Below are 15,317 nucleotides of genomic sequence, written 5' to 3' on the forward strand. Positions count from 1 at the left end.
AGGACTGAATCCAAACTATTTCATTATAGGAAGTGCAATGGGATAGTGCAGGGATATCACATTCGAGCCTGCATTTCTTCCTTTTTACCCAAACATAAAATCTGTGCACACGCATGGCAATTGCTACACCTGTATTAGGCACCCATGTGAGTTTGACATTTCATGTTGTTCCAACATATATACAAAATATATGAATGTACAAGCTTCAGCTGAAGGAACAGGCATTAGGCAAAATTGCAGGCATTTACTGCACCAGCCTAATGACTATCAGCAGCGGCACAATGGCACAGTGGTGAGTTGCTGCCTTATGGTGTCAGAGAGCTGGGTTCGATCCTGACTAGGGGTGCTGTTTGTACAGAGTTTGAACTTTCTCCCTGTGATCACGTGGGTTTTTTCTGGGTGCGCCAGTTTCCTCCCACATTCCAAAGATGAGCAGGTTTGTAGGTTAATTGGCTTCTGCAAAATTTTAATTGTCCCTAGTGTGTAGGATAGTGCTAGTGTATGAAGTGTTCGGCATGGACTCGGTGGGCCGAAGGGCCAGTTTCTGCGCTGTATCTAAAGTCTAAAGTCTAAAGCTGTGTTGGATTAAGAAGTTTGCCTTGGGAAAAGGGACTCCTGGTGTCTTGACTGTCCTGCTCATCAGGCTAATCTGTCAAAATCTTGCCTTTGTTGGCCATATTTGGCCCTGTGAATTCCATTAAAAAACTTTATCTCCTTTGTCAAAATCTACTTGATTTTTACATCAACTCCTTAGCCATCTTAAGATGAAGGAACTGGCAATTAGTAAGCAGCTCCCCTTGGTTCTCGCCCCAAGTCCAGACAATATACAACCAGAAGACTCCTAAAAATGATTAGGACTAGGAATGACTAAAGCTTGTTCACTTTTCTGAAGGGTCCCATTGGACTTGTTATGAGATATGAGTAATTATCAGGGTCTACTCACCCCTGGGAGAAGGCTTGGGGAAGGGATTGATATGCAACTAGTTGGACCACAGACAGCAGCTCATGGACAGATTATAAAGTTAATTGGTAAGTATTCATCATCATGTCAATGCAGCTCAGTTAGAAAGCACTTAGAGATGGGAGTGAAGTTATTGTATCTTGTAAAACTGACACAGTCCCTATCCTGATTACAAGAGAAAAACCCAAAGGAATATCGAATCACTTGTAATAATTTGAGATATTTTTATTCATAAAATTTCTGGCGCAAGGATTTTGAATACAGTTAGCCTATTGATAAAACAAAATATCTTTTTCGGGTCTCTATGCAGCTCGTTCGTCAAACTGTAAAGTGTAGAATTGATGTTTCACATCAACTATCAATTTAATGTATTTTTTGCTGAACAAATTTTATAAATAAATTTATTGTTGACTTAATAAATACATTTAATAGAGGCGTACGTTTTTCAAACAGAGGATGGTGGATATCTGGAGTAAGCTGTCAAAGGAGATAGTGAATGAAGATACAATTAAAAGGTATTGTACAGATACTTAGATAGAAAAGGCATAGAGTTACAAGCCTAATGTTTAAGATCAGTGTAGATAGTGTGACAGCGCCCCCTCCCTCGGATGCTACTCTGATCCCTATCTCTGGCTGACTAACCAGGAGAGGCCATCTCCAGCATCAATGGTAACAGCTGGGTCCAATTAGCTGATATTGGTTTGGCTGCCTGAATCTCATCAGCCTGTTCCTTATAAAACTCAGGCATTCTGGGGGGAGGGTCTTACTGGTAGTTGTGTTTCCCCTGTTGCAGGTTTGAGGAAGACTGAGCCATTGGGTCAAACCTGAGACCGCGAGTGCCACAGTGTGGTCAAGATTGGACAGCTGGAAAGAAGCCCGAGGCAGCCAGATTCTCTACTAAGGCTGAGTGGCTGTGGCAACCCAGAGATGCCAGTGCCTCTCCTGCACATGGACATTGAGGGACTGTGCCCACACTCATGGCGAAGACAGGTGCCATGCTAATCCAGAGACCACCAGTGTTGTCTCTTCAAGCTCAAAGCTGAGCTGCCATGAAAAACCTGAGACTGCCAGCACCTCCTCTCAACGCAAGGGTGAACAGTAGGGAGAAGCCTTATGTTTGCCAGGCCTCCTTCAAAGATCAAGACTGAGTTGCTGCTACAGTCATGAGATTGCCAGTGCCACCACACATGGGCCCTGATGGTGAGGGACAGCACCCCCATGCAGCCCTGTACTTTCTTACCACTGTAAATAACATATTTCATGTGAGTTCTCCCTACTTTGATTGCCAGTGTGGTCACTGCTGAACCTGATGTCATTCCCAATGCCACAATACCTTTGTGGCAGTGTGAACTGTGAAGAGGATGCCATGAGGATGCAGTGTGACTCGAACAGATTGGGTGAGTGGGCAGAGGCATAAATGTGAGGTTATCCACTTTGGTGGCAAGAACAGGAAGGCAGATTATTATCTGAATGGTGTCAGATGAGGAAAAGTGGAAGTGCAATGAGACCTGGGTGTCCTTGTACATACATCAGTCACTGAAAGTAAGCATGCAGGTAGTGAAGAAAGCTAATGGCATGTTGGCTTTCATAACAAGAGGAGTTGAGTGTAGGAGCAAAGAGGTCCTTCTGCAGTATTGCAGGGCCCTGGTGAGACCGCACCTGGAGTATTGTGTGCAGTTTTAGTTTCCTAATTTGAGGAAGGACATTCTTGCTATTGAAGGAGTGCAGCGTAGGTTCACTAGGTTAATTCCCGCAATGGCGAGACTGTCATATGATGAAAGAATGGAGTGACTGGGCTTGTATTTACTGGCATTTAGAAAGATGAGAGGGGATCTTATAGATACATATAAATTTATTAAGGGATTGGACATGCTAGATGCAGGAAACATATTCCCGATGTTGGGGGAGTCCAGAACCAGGGGCCACAGTTTAAGAATAAGGTATAGGCCATTTACAACTGAGATGAGGGAAAGCTTTTTCACCCAGAGTTGTGAATTTGTTGCATTCTCTGCCTCAGAAGGCAGTGGAGGCTGATTCACTGAATGCATTAAAAAGAGAGTTAGCTAGAGCTCCTGGGGCTAGCGGAATCAAGGGATATGGGGAGAAGGCAGGAACGGGGTACTGATTGTGGATGATCGGCCATGATCACATTGAATGGCTTGAATGGCCTACTCCGGCACCTATTGTCTATGTATCTATGTAATAGGCATTGAGAATGGCACGAAGAAGATGGGGGAAAAGTGCCTATTCTGTGGCATACATTTCTATAAATCTATGATTCTTTGAGCAGATTGAAGCAGATGGATTGTTATAGCTCTTTCTGTAATTTTTACCAAAATATTTCTTTAATGACAGGGACCCTTGATTAAAGCCACATTTGATTGAGACAGGAACTAAACAAGTGGGATATTGTGAAATAATCAACAAAGTGAAGGATCAAAAACACATGCTTAGTACTTTATAACTACAAGGCGTGGTTATCTGAAACCACACGCATCGCAACAGTATAGTGCACAATGCAATACAAGTTGTGCTGCTGTGATAAATGGGACACGGGTCAAACACTGGAAGATATTTTGTTTATTACTGTGACATTTAATTGTAGGCTGTGAGTGACATTAAAAGACTTATGGAAACAAATTGAAAACAACTAATGCATTACTGTTGCTGGGAAATTACAGTTTACAGCTTATTTTCTGCAGGAAAAAATACAGAAGGATAAGTGTATACTCATATAATTGTGGGGAAAGTTGTATAATTAAAGGGAGAGTAAAGTCTGAAAGGAATAATTTGTAATTAAAAAGCTCTTCTCTCAATCGAGACAAGTACATATTGTGGAGCCAAACTGTACTCAACTAGAACTGGAGACATCATAGTTGGTAAATTTTTAAATAAATATGTTTTGGTGACAAGGGAAAATAGATTTGTATGGGTATAGAGATGGTACATATAAGGATAGGGACACAAGAATTGTGGATGAACAGGGATAGTGTGAGGAAAGACGTGTCTGGGAGTTCTTCAGGCAGACTTACTGGTCTGAGACAAGGACAAGTGAAGCTGAAGGTGAAAGTAGAAGTCAGTTACAGAGACAATTACAGTCTTTGGAAACTCGGCTCAGTCATATGATTGTTGCAGACAGAGGCAGCATGGAGAATGGGATGCTCTGAATTTGAGAGCTTTATAGAGGGTTTTCTTTGGCTTTAGGAACATTTAAGCAAGTTATAAGGTGTAACCATTGATGGAGGGTTAGATTAATGATAAAACGCCAATTTTAAAACCATGTCTCATGACCTGCTCCTGAGAAAATCTCACATAAATGATCAAGATAATTTCCTCTTATCTTTATTTAGTTAGGTTCAATTGCAGATTTAGGGGGTGGCACAGTAGCGTAGTGGTAAAGCTACTGCCTTACAGCGCCAAAGACCCAGGTTCGATCCTTGCTATGAGTGCTTGTCTGTATGGAGTTCGTACATTCTCCCCGGACCTGCATGGGTTTTCTCTGAGATCTTCGGTTTCCTCCCACTCCAAAGATGTGCAGGTTTGTAGGTTAATTGGCTTGGTGTAAATATAAAAATGTCCTCGGTGTGTGTAGGGCAGCTTTAATGTGTGGGGATCACTGGTTGGTGCGGACTTGGTGGGCCAAAGGGCTTGTTTCCGCACTGTATCTCCAAACTAAACTAGTTAGGTTAATTCCCGGAATGGCGGGACTGTCATATGTTGAAAGACTGGAGCGACTAGGCTTGTATACACTGGAATATAGAAGGATGAGAGGAGATCTTATCGAAACGTATTAGATTATTAAGGGGTTAGACACATTAGAGACATGTTCCCAATGTTGGGGGTGTCCAGAACCAGGGGCTACGGTTTAAGAATAAAGGGTAGGCCATTTAGAACGGAGATGAGGAAAAACATTTTCAGTTGTAGATCTGTGGAATTCTCTGCCTCAGAAGGCAGTGGAGGCCAATTCTCTGAATGCATTCAAGAGAAAGCTAGATAGAGCTCTTAAGGATAGCGGAGTCAGGGGGTATGGGGAGAAGGCAGGAACGGAGTACTGATTGAGAATGATCAGCCATGATCACATTGAATGGTGGTGCTGGCTCGAAGGGCCGAATGGCCTCCTCCTGCACCTATTGTCTATAAAAACGATTGATAGCAGCAATGGCAATATTACATTGGCAGTGTAGGAAGATAATAATAATAATAATAATCCATTTATTTTATATAGCGCCTTATCACATGCTCAAAGCGCTTTACAAAAACAATGAACATAGAAACAAACAGACAAACTATCCTGACGGAAAAGCGGCGAATACACAACGCCAGCGTCCTCTCACGTCAGGGTCCGGCAGTAGACATTAAAAAGCACAAGACACACAGATATAATTTTTTACACAAAACAGCCATCACAGTGATTGCTCTAGGCATACCCTCACTGTGATGGAAGGCAAAGTCTTATCTCCTCCTCATTCTTCTCCCGTGGTGCCACGAGGTGATCGAGGCTCCCAACTTTTTGAAGCCCCCACCGGGCGATGGAAAGTCCCAGGGCCGAGCCGAGCCCAGGGCCGAGCCGAGCTGTCTGGAAAAATTATTCCTGCTACTTAAACCAGTCATCTATCTATCAGTGATTTTCATCAAAGCCATGATGATGCTAGCTACTTTTGCAGGACTTTTCCTTCCATGGAAATCTCCATTTTATTTATCAGATGTTGCAGCGTATTAGACAATAGACAATAGGTGCAGGAGTAGGCCATCGGGTATTATATTCTAATTGACAAAATCAACATTGGCTGGCCTCATCTTGCTGGAGTGATTGTTTTCCATGCCCTGTTTCAAACCATTGATCAGGCTGGTGATCTCCAAACCCATGCCCATAACCGAGAAATGCAAGCAGAAGTTGTGCTTTAACCAATCACTAGCTCTGATAAACAAATGATTTGTTCTTCAGGCCTATATAATCATTAACTAACTTCCTATTATAAGAGCAAGTGTATCAAAAACACAATGGCATGTGCATTGTCATTTCTGATAAATGTCTTGGTATGATCCACTGGTACTCAATGTGTCCCTTTGTTCAGTCCTTGGTCTACCCTGGCATCCAAGGTACCAATTTTGTTGATCCACGTGGTGGTATCATTTGATAAAATTGCTTTTTCCCAAGGAAGTGGCTCATTGCAAAAAAACCCCCATTCATAATAGTAAATATCTCTAAGTCCTCCCTTTAAGAAAATGCATAAAGGAAATGTTCCATGCTGCTAAATTATCTCTTGACAACTGATGTTTCACAGCTCTGGTCCAATCCTTGAACATTATATGTGCGCTTTCACCAGTACCTCTAGACTTTGTTATAGTCTGAAGGAGAGAACTGTACACTGGACTTGCATTAGAGGCCTATGCAGGCTTAATATTGGGCCAGGTCACAGTCGATCCCCCTCTGTCCCCTGCATTTCCATGGCTACCTGTGATTATTACATGAAAGGTCATGTTGGAGGTTTCCACTCTGCAGCTCTTTCACTGGGTCGAGTTCAGTGACTGGTGTGTGCAGAGTCCAGCAGAGAAGTGGGAGGCAGGAAGCATATGAACATATGTTTCTGACAGAATGAAGTATAAATGCGCTCCTGAAACGGATGGCACGGTGGCGCAGTGGTAGAGTTGCTGCCTTACAGTGCTTGCAGCGCCGGAAATCAGGGTTCGATCCCAATTATGGGTGCTGTCTGTTTGGAGTTTGTATGTTCTCTCCATGACCACATGGGTTTTCTCCAAGATCTTCTGTTTCCTCGCACTCCAAAGACTTACAGGTTTTTAGGTTAATTGGCTTGGTGTATGTGTAAATTGTCCTTCGTGTGTTAATGTGTGGGGTCGCAGGTCGGCGCGGACTCGATGGGCCAAAGGGCCTGTTTCCACGCTGTATCTCTAAACTAAATAAACTAAACTAAAAATGTAGTTCTTGCTTGCTGACCCATGTTGCTTTTGATGATTTATTCACCCTAATCTTATAGACAATAGGTGCAGGAGGAGGCCATTCGGCCCTTTGATCATTCTCAATCAGTACCCCGTTCCTGCCTTCTCCCCATACCCCCTGACTCTGCTATCCTTAAGAACTCTATCCAGCTCTCTCTTGAATGCATTCAGAGAATTGGCCTCCACTGCCTTCTGAAGCAGAGAATTCCACAGATTCACAACTCTCTGACTGAAAATGTTTTTCCTCATCTCAGTTCTAAATGGCCTACCCCTTATTCTTAAACTGTGGCCCCTTGTTCTGGACTCCCCCAACATTGGGAACATGTTTCCTGCCTCTAACGTGTCCAACCCCTTAATAATCTTATATGTTTCGATTATTTTCCATTAATTTCAAGTGTTCAACTTTTCCAACAAATTAGGCCACTGCACTTTTATTATCAGTGTAGAAGTTCATTCCACATTTAGCTGCACTGTATACATGTATTCTATTGTCTTGTATCGTGTTGCATTCATTCTCATTTTCTAATAAGATATATTGTCATCCAGCTTGGTATCACTGTAGGTGTTGATAGTGAGCTATTTATTCCTAAGCACAAATAATTGTCAAGTTTGAATAACAGTGGATTCAACATCAATTCCAGGATTGAATTATTTATTAAAAATATGAGTGCTTGCTGTTTATCCCAACTTTCTGCTTTTTATTTTTTTTAAATCCATTTGATATGCATTCAACTGTTTATCCACTGACACTTAAGATATTACCTTTTGCGATGAGCCAATTTTTTAAACTTCAGTCATTTTAACAAATTCAAAGATCTGGCATCTATCCTATTATACAAATTTGATCTGGTTTGGTGTAGATACAGCGTGGAAACAAGCCCTTCGGCCCACTGAGTCTACTCCGACCAGCGAGCCTCCTTACACTATTTGATCCTACAAACTAGGAACAATTTACAAAAGCCATTAACCTACAAACCAGCACATCTTTAGAATGTTGGAGGATACCCGAGCCACTGGAGAAAACCTATACAGTCACTGGGAGAATACAGACAGCACGTGTGGTTAGAACCAAACCTGGTCTCTGGTGCTATAAGGCAGCAACACTACTACTGTGTCACTGTACTACCCTTGTGTTCTTCCATGGCCTCTTCGAAGAACAAGAGTCAGTGTTATGAAAATATATAGCATGGAAACAGGCCCTTCAGCCCATCGTGTCTGTCAGGCCCATCATCTTTACACCTTCATCTTTACATCATCACCACCTTTTTACACTAATCCTAAATTAAACCAATTTTTCAATTTCCACATATTCTTGTCAACTCCCCCTAGATTCTACCATTCACCTGCACACCAGGGAGAGGCCAATTAATCTACCAACCTGCATATCTTAAAGATATGGAAGGAAGTCACAATCACAGGGAGTTTTTCCAAATTCAGCATCGAGTAGATCCAAGGTCAAGATTGAACCTGGCTTTCCAGTGATGTAAGGCAGTGGCTCTATTACTTGTGCCAATGTGCTGCCCATTTGTATCAGTTTAGTTAATAATGAATTAACCTTCAACACCATAAGGTTTCCTTATAACCAGAGCACCAGGTTCACCTTTGCTGGGTCTAAATCGTGGAATTTGCAAACAAAAGTAGAAGCACATTCATCAGCGAGCTATTATGGTTCTGGAAGGCTGCTCATCGTCATCATCACAAGGGCAATTAGGGGTGACCAATAATAGTGGCCTGCCAGCAAAAAATCACATATCATAAAATAATGCGATTATATCTTTCCTATAACAGAATTAAGCTGATTGGGTTAAAATACCTTCTCATACCTCGCCTATTGTAGAATAGTACAGCATTAACAGTCCATTAGTTTCCTGGCACTATTGCAATATGCTTTTTAAAAATATGTATAAAACAATAGCTCTGTTTTCTTATGTCTGGCTTCATTGACTATGTATAAGCACCATTTGGGCTTTAGGATTATCAACTTTTTTTTTCCAGTTTGTCAATAACCTTCTTCCATTTTATTCCTTTTCAAGGTCAAGTCCATGTGAACAGCCTCTATTATTCTTTAGCAAATATCTCTTCTAGGTCCCTGTGAATCTATCCTGTTCATCTTATAGTGATGCTACAGATCTATTAGACACTTGTAAATTGATTTCATAATTGTTTTCTTAAAGATTGTTTTCATTTCTCTCGTGCATTCTTCTACTCCCTTATGCCCTCTCGTTTTGCGTTTGAGCATTTCTTCACTTTATTTAGATTCAATTAATTTTGAGTTATCTGTTTGTCCCCAATTCCCAATAATTTGTTTGCTTGTTTTTGGCCCTGAGTGGAAGTCATTTTCCTTGGATTTTTATTGATAGCCTTTTAAAGTTATCCCACTACTTTCTTCATTCTTCAAGATTTCTTCACAATTTACTTATTGTTACTTGGCCCTCATTTCCAGAGCATGTTGCCAATTTCTCCAAGGATATTAGTTTACCCGAATAGTTGCATGCATGTTTCTATTCATTATTTCTATCAGCTCATTAATGTCAACAGCTCATTTGCAAGGGGCTATGATAGTGCTCTTTGAGTTCAATATCGATTCTTTGGAGTTGTGACTCTCACAAATTGTTTCCAGGACGCAATTTGTCTGAAAAAGTTTCTGATACCTGAAAAAAATAACAAATCCGAGAAAATGTCATGATTTAGGCATGCTAACTAGCATTTAAAAGGTCTTTGATGGATGATTCATAAAATGTCCTTTATGTTAATGCACGCTTTAGCTTAACTTCCTCTTGGTTGCAGTCCAGCTCATGTCTCCTTTGTTATTCAAATAATTAGGACCAATTACATATTAGTTACAGATGCACAAGAGCTCTCTTTGCAAAGACAACATACTTGGTGTGTATGCACTGACAAAATTACACAACGACTTGAGCAAGAAATAAACTGCTCTAAGAACTCAGTGGGCCAAACAGCAGGCATGGAAGCAAATGTTTTATGGTGGATATTTTAGGTCAAAAATCTGCATCAGGACTGAGAGTGTAGATGGAAGATAACTAGTGGATAGAAGTGAGAGGGAAGGGTGAGACAAATACTGCGAGGTTATAGGTGGAACCAGGTGAGTGGGGGATAGTGGAAAGATTGAGGCAAGTGAAGGAATATTGTGATCAAGGCTGATAGGTGACAAGGAGAAAAGATAAAGGAAAAACATAGGCACATGTAATTGAGTGGGTGAGAGGAGATGAATTACAGATCCAGAGCCATGTTAGATGGAGCCAGAAAAAGGAGAGATGGTGGGTGAGAGGATCGGAACGGTGAACCAAGAGAAGAAATCCAGGTAGATGGGTAAGTGTGTGATGGACAGATAGAATCAGGTATGGAAGTTAATGCATCCAGACAACAAGAGGGTGGGAAGCAATAGGAAAGTGAACGAATGGAGAGAATCTGGGTGAAATGGTTCCACCTGTCGCCAACCAACTGTTCCCCTCCACTCCATCATTTCCTCCTTCCATTTGCCTAGTATTTTTTCCCCATCACCTGGTTCCACCTATCACCTACCAGTCTTTCTCTCATCCTTCCTTCACTGCCTATCTTCCCTCTGTACCCTGAGACCTGATGCAATGTCGTTACCTGGAATTTCAGCTACCTCTTCACCTCCACAGAAGCTGGATGACCAGCAGTTTGAATTTTGTTTCAGATTCCAGCATCTGCAATCTCTTATAGCTCCATTGTACCAGAACTAACTCCAACATAGTGTAGAGTATTATAGAAACATAGAACGTATTATTTTCAGTTTTGGTCACCCTGTTATAAGAAAGATGTTCTTGAGCTGGAAAGGGTGCAGAGAAGATGTACGAGGATGTTGCCAGGACTTAAGGGTCTGAGCTATAGGGAGAGGTTGAGCAGACGAGAACTTTATTCCTTGGAGTGCAGGAGGCTGAAGGGTAATCTTATTGAGGTCTATAAGATCATGGGAGGAATAGATAGAGTAATGTAAAGAGTCTTTTACCCAGAGTAGGGGCATCAAGATCCAGAGGACATAGGTTGAAGATGAGGGGAGAAAGATTTAATAGGAACCTGAGGGGCAACATTTTTTACACAAAGGGTGGTAGGTATATGGTACATGCTGACAGAGGAGGAAGTTGAGGCAGGTACTATCACAATATTTAAAAAAACATTTGGACAGGTACATGGATAGGATAGGTTTAGTGGGATAAGGGCCAAATGCAGGCAGGTGGGGGCTGATGTAGATGGGGCATGTTGGTCGGCATGGGCAAGTTGGGCTGATGGGCCTGTTTCCACACTATAAAATTCTATGACATTGTACTCTGTATGGTTAACCAACACTTGGCTGATCTCCCATCTTTCACCGTCCATAAATTTAAGATTATCAAATGCATTTCTGCCTGTGTCCTGACTTGCACCAACCTTTGCTCACCCTTACCCTTTACCCTCACTGACCTTCATTTACTCCACCCTGAACAGCATTTCAATTAGAAAATTCTTAGCATTATTTTCAAATTCTTCCATGATATCTCCCTCCTTTCTCGGCAATCTTCAGAGATATGTCTCTAATTTTAATCTTTTGCAAATCCCAAGCTTCAATCACTCCCTTTGCAACAACATCCTCAACTGCTAAACCTTGCCATTTCCTCCAGGAATTGCTTCATTTCTTCATTAATAAGCTTTTTAAAAGCTACCTTTATGATAAGGCGGTCATGCCCTCTGTTCGAATATCTATTACTGTGACCTGGTGCCAGATTTACTTTAAGATGCCTTGTGATATAACTATATTGTAGGTGTTATTATAAATATAAATTGTTTTTATCCACGTGGCCATCTAAAACTGATGCAATTGTCTTCTAAGGAAAATATTAAAGAAATGTTACTTTAAGTTTACTGATGTTTCTATTGGATGGGTGTTTAGTCCTTTCAGTTTGCCAGAGGAGTTAATCTGTTTACTACGTAAATACCTGCTTTAACTAAAAAACAACATGGTAACCAGACTAAGAATGGAGCAGTAAACTATTTTATCTTTTTTGGTCCAAAATGAATCAATGAACCAAATTTTAAAAAGAATCCTTGTACGTGTGCAGTAAGTTGGTACTTCCTGCAATATTGCAAAGGATTTTGTGAATAACAAACTCTTTGTCAAGTTTAATTACTATTGTCCTGTGGGCAAAGGCAGTTCTGTCTCAGTTAGCATCACCACAAACACATTTAGTCACCTTTATTCTCATGGTAAAGCAGCATGGGGTTTATATTCCTGGACCAACCACCAATGTTCTGGACCAGTAATTCAGATTCACAATCTCAAAGTGCACGGCATAGTGGTGCAGCAGTAGAGTTGCTGCCTTACAGTGCCAGAGATCCGAGTTTGATCCTGACTCTGGGTGCTTTCTAGATGGAGTTTATACATTCTCCCTGTGCTCATGTGGGTTTACCCTTGGTGCTCTGGTTTCCTCCCACAGTCCAAAGACCTACAAGATTGTAGGTTAATTGGTTTCGGTTAAAAATTGCGAATTATCCCTAGTATGTAGGCTATTGTTAGTGTACGGGAATTGCTGATCGGCACGAACTCGGTGGTTTCTACGCTGTCTTTATAAAACTAAACTAAAAAGTGCAGTACGGCAGTCAGGAATTTTAAATTCCAATGTTTAAAGAATACTGGGAATAAAACTGATGCCTGAAACTCACAGTTGTCTTAAAACCTTATTTTGTTCACTTATGTCATGGATTTATGGAGTACAGAAGCAGGCTCTCTAACCCACAATGTCCACACCAACTATCTAATTTCCATGTGTTTCAGGAAAGGGATTTTGCCATCCTTGCCTGGTTTGACCCCTATGTGACTCCTAACCCACTGATATGATTAGCTTCTAACTGCCTCCTATACCTATCCCTTCCCATGTTGGGCCGGTTAGGAACAAAATTCAGTGAATTATACATGAGACTGAATCATATCTTTTTCATTTTAATATTTCTCATTTACTTTCATGATTGCAAGCATTTTTGGCAGTACATCGACAACATTCTACCAACAAAATGTTCTATCACTCCTTGTAGGTCTTTTCTTGCAAGTTATGCTAAACTACAGGAAACATATTTTAGGCTCCGTCTGGAGCATTGGGTTCAGCTCAAAACGTTGGATTGGGAATGGAAAGAGAAAGAGAAATTAAAAGGGCTAGTAACATGGAGCACTCGTTCCTGATGAAGTTAAAATCTAGCAAAAAGTCGATGTAATGCCAACACTGGAAATCTGAAATCATCAAAAATTTGGAGAGATTTCAGAGTTGACACATTGAACATATTTCATGGAATGGAACAACTGTATTTGCTAGGTGGTCATCATTTCCAATAGGTTATAGCCTAGGAAATATAGAAAATAGGAACAGGAGTAGACCATTCAGTTCTTTGAGAATAATCTACCTAACAATATGATTTTGGCTAATCATCTATAAAAAAACTTCAATAAAAAGCTGTTCGATTCGATTTTTTAAATGTACATCATAAAATTAGCAGCCCAGTAATAGTAATATTTGCTCAGAGCTATGAAGCCCATAGATTTAAATTCCCCTCCAGAAACTTGGACACACCATTCAGATGTTTCAGTGCAATAGCAGACAAGCAGCACTTACATGTGAAATGTAAATTAAGGCCCCTTATTTTGCTCTGGTAGTTACAAAAGAATCCAAAAAAGTTTTGAAAGAAAGTTCTGGCCAACATGTGTTCTTTGACTGGCAGTATAAAAGCAGACAATGATTTATTTTATTGCTGTTCAAATAACCTTACTTTGCTGTTACACTTTGCTGTTACATTTCTCAATTATAAATGGTAATATTATAATAAGGATTTCATTGTTTAGTAAAAAAAATTAAGAATACTCGCCTATTAAAAATACTATTATGTCATGACAGCCAATTAATAATTGATCTTTTATTCAACACTATGTCATATAGGGAGTAAATAACATCCAAGGAATATCTTCAAATTATTACGTTATGAAATGTGGAACACGCAAATAAACTTTAAACTGGTAAATCTTTTTTTTACTTTTACTGATATTTATGTTATACTTATGAATGAAGGTATGAACAAAATGTATTTGAGATAACTTCAGTGGTGCGAGCAAAATAATAAAAATAACTTCTTGAGCACTATATAATAAAAGACACTAATAGGCCTAAATATTACCAGTGAATGTCAAAGTGCACTTGAATTAGTAGACAAGGTATTTTGTTTCCTTTGCTATAGCAACAGATTTAATCTGTAAAGTTATCAAGTTTCGCCCTCTTCTATTAGTCTTGCAAACGTTAAAACTCTTGCAGACTGCAGTTCTTAGATACAACTATTATTTTACTCCATTTTGTAATTGCCATTCAAGCAATCAGGCATTTTTTGCTGTTTGCACTCAAGTAAAAGATTGTTTGGTGCTGGGGAATGATACATCTCAGAACCTAACATAGTTTCACTGCTGAGAGCAAGAGTGGCAGTCACCGAGTTAAATGAAAGTGACAAGGAAATTGCGACTGTGTGCTTGCTTGATTAAAGTGTGTAATCCTATTTTATAAATAAAAAGCTAACACTGCCCAGTTGTAGATTTCCACCGTGCTCAATATATTTCTGGCTGAAGAATAATTTAAGATGTTACATCAGTCTCTAGTTTGTCACAAAGCTATGTTTAAGAGACATTTTGTGGAATTGTATTCTAATTGTTTGTATTGATGGTTTCATTTTACAGTTTGTAAGACAATCTCAATTTATATTTAGCTCCAGTTAAATATGTATCACATCCAAAGATTAATCTGATCCACACATTAAATTCCATTGAATTAACCCATTTCCTATTCATTCCTATTGCTCAGGATGCCCCGACCCAAGCAAAACATTTAAATACAAACTCCTGATCCAAGCATAAAATGTTCCACTAATATCCAGTTTCTAAATTTCTGTTTATTAACCGAAGCCAAAATACTGCCAAATTTCATGTAGAGACAGCAACACCATTTAAATATTGATCTTTATTAGGTGCTTTCTATTGTTTTCTTTGAACTCAAAGCTCAGCAGTGGAACATTTTTGTCAATTGACTATGTGGATTTGCAATTGGCTTCACCTTTTTATCAAAACAAAATTTGATTCCAAGTATAACATTACTTGACAAACCAAAATTATAACGGTGCAAATTTACCAGAAATAGGGCTTGAAGTCCAAATCTTAAATCTTTTCTCATAAAATAAGTCCCTGTGCTGCTTTGGTTGAATTATTAGCTGATTAGACCACCTAATCAAACAGAGGTTACAGATTTGAAATTACTTAAGTAAGAAAGGAGGCCATAAATAGAACATCATTTAATTTGCCAAACTGCTGACTGGCAGGGTTGACACAGCCAGAAGCATTTCCTACCACAGGTTA

This window comes from Rhinoraja longicauda, chromosome 2, assembly GCF_053455715.1.
Source record: "Rhinoraja longicauda isolate Sanriku21f chromosome 2, sRhiLon1.1, whole genome shotgun sequence".
NCBI lineage: Eukaryota > Metazoa > Chordata > Chondrichthyes > Rajiformes > Arhynchobatidae > Rhinoraja > Rhinoraja longicauda.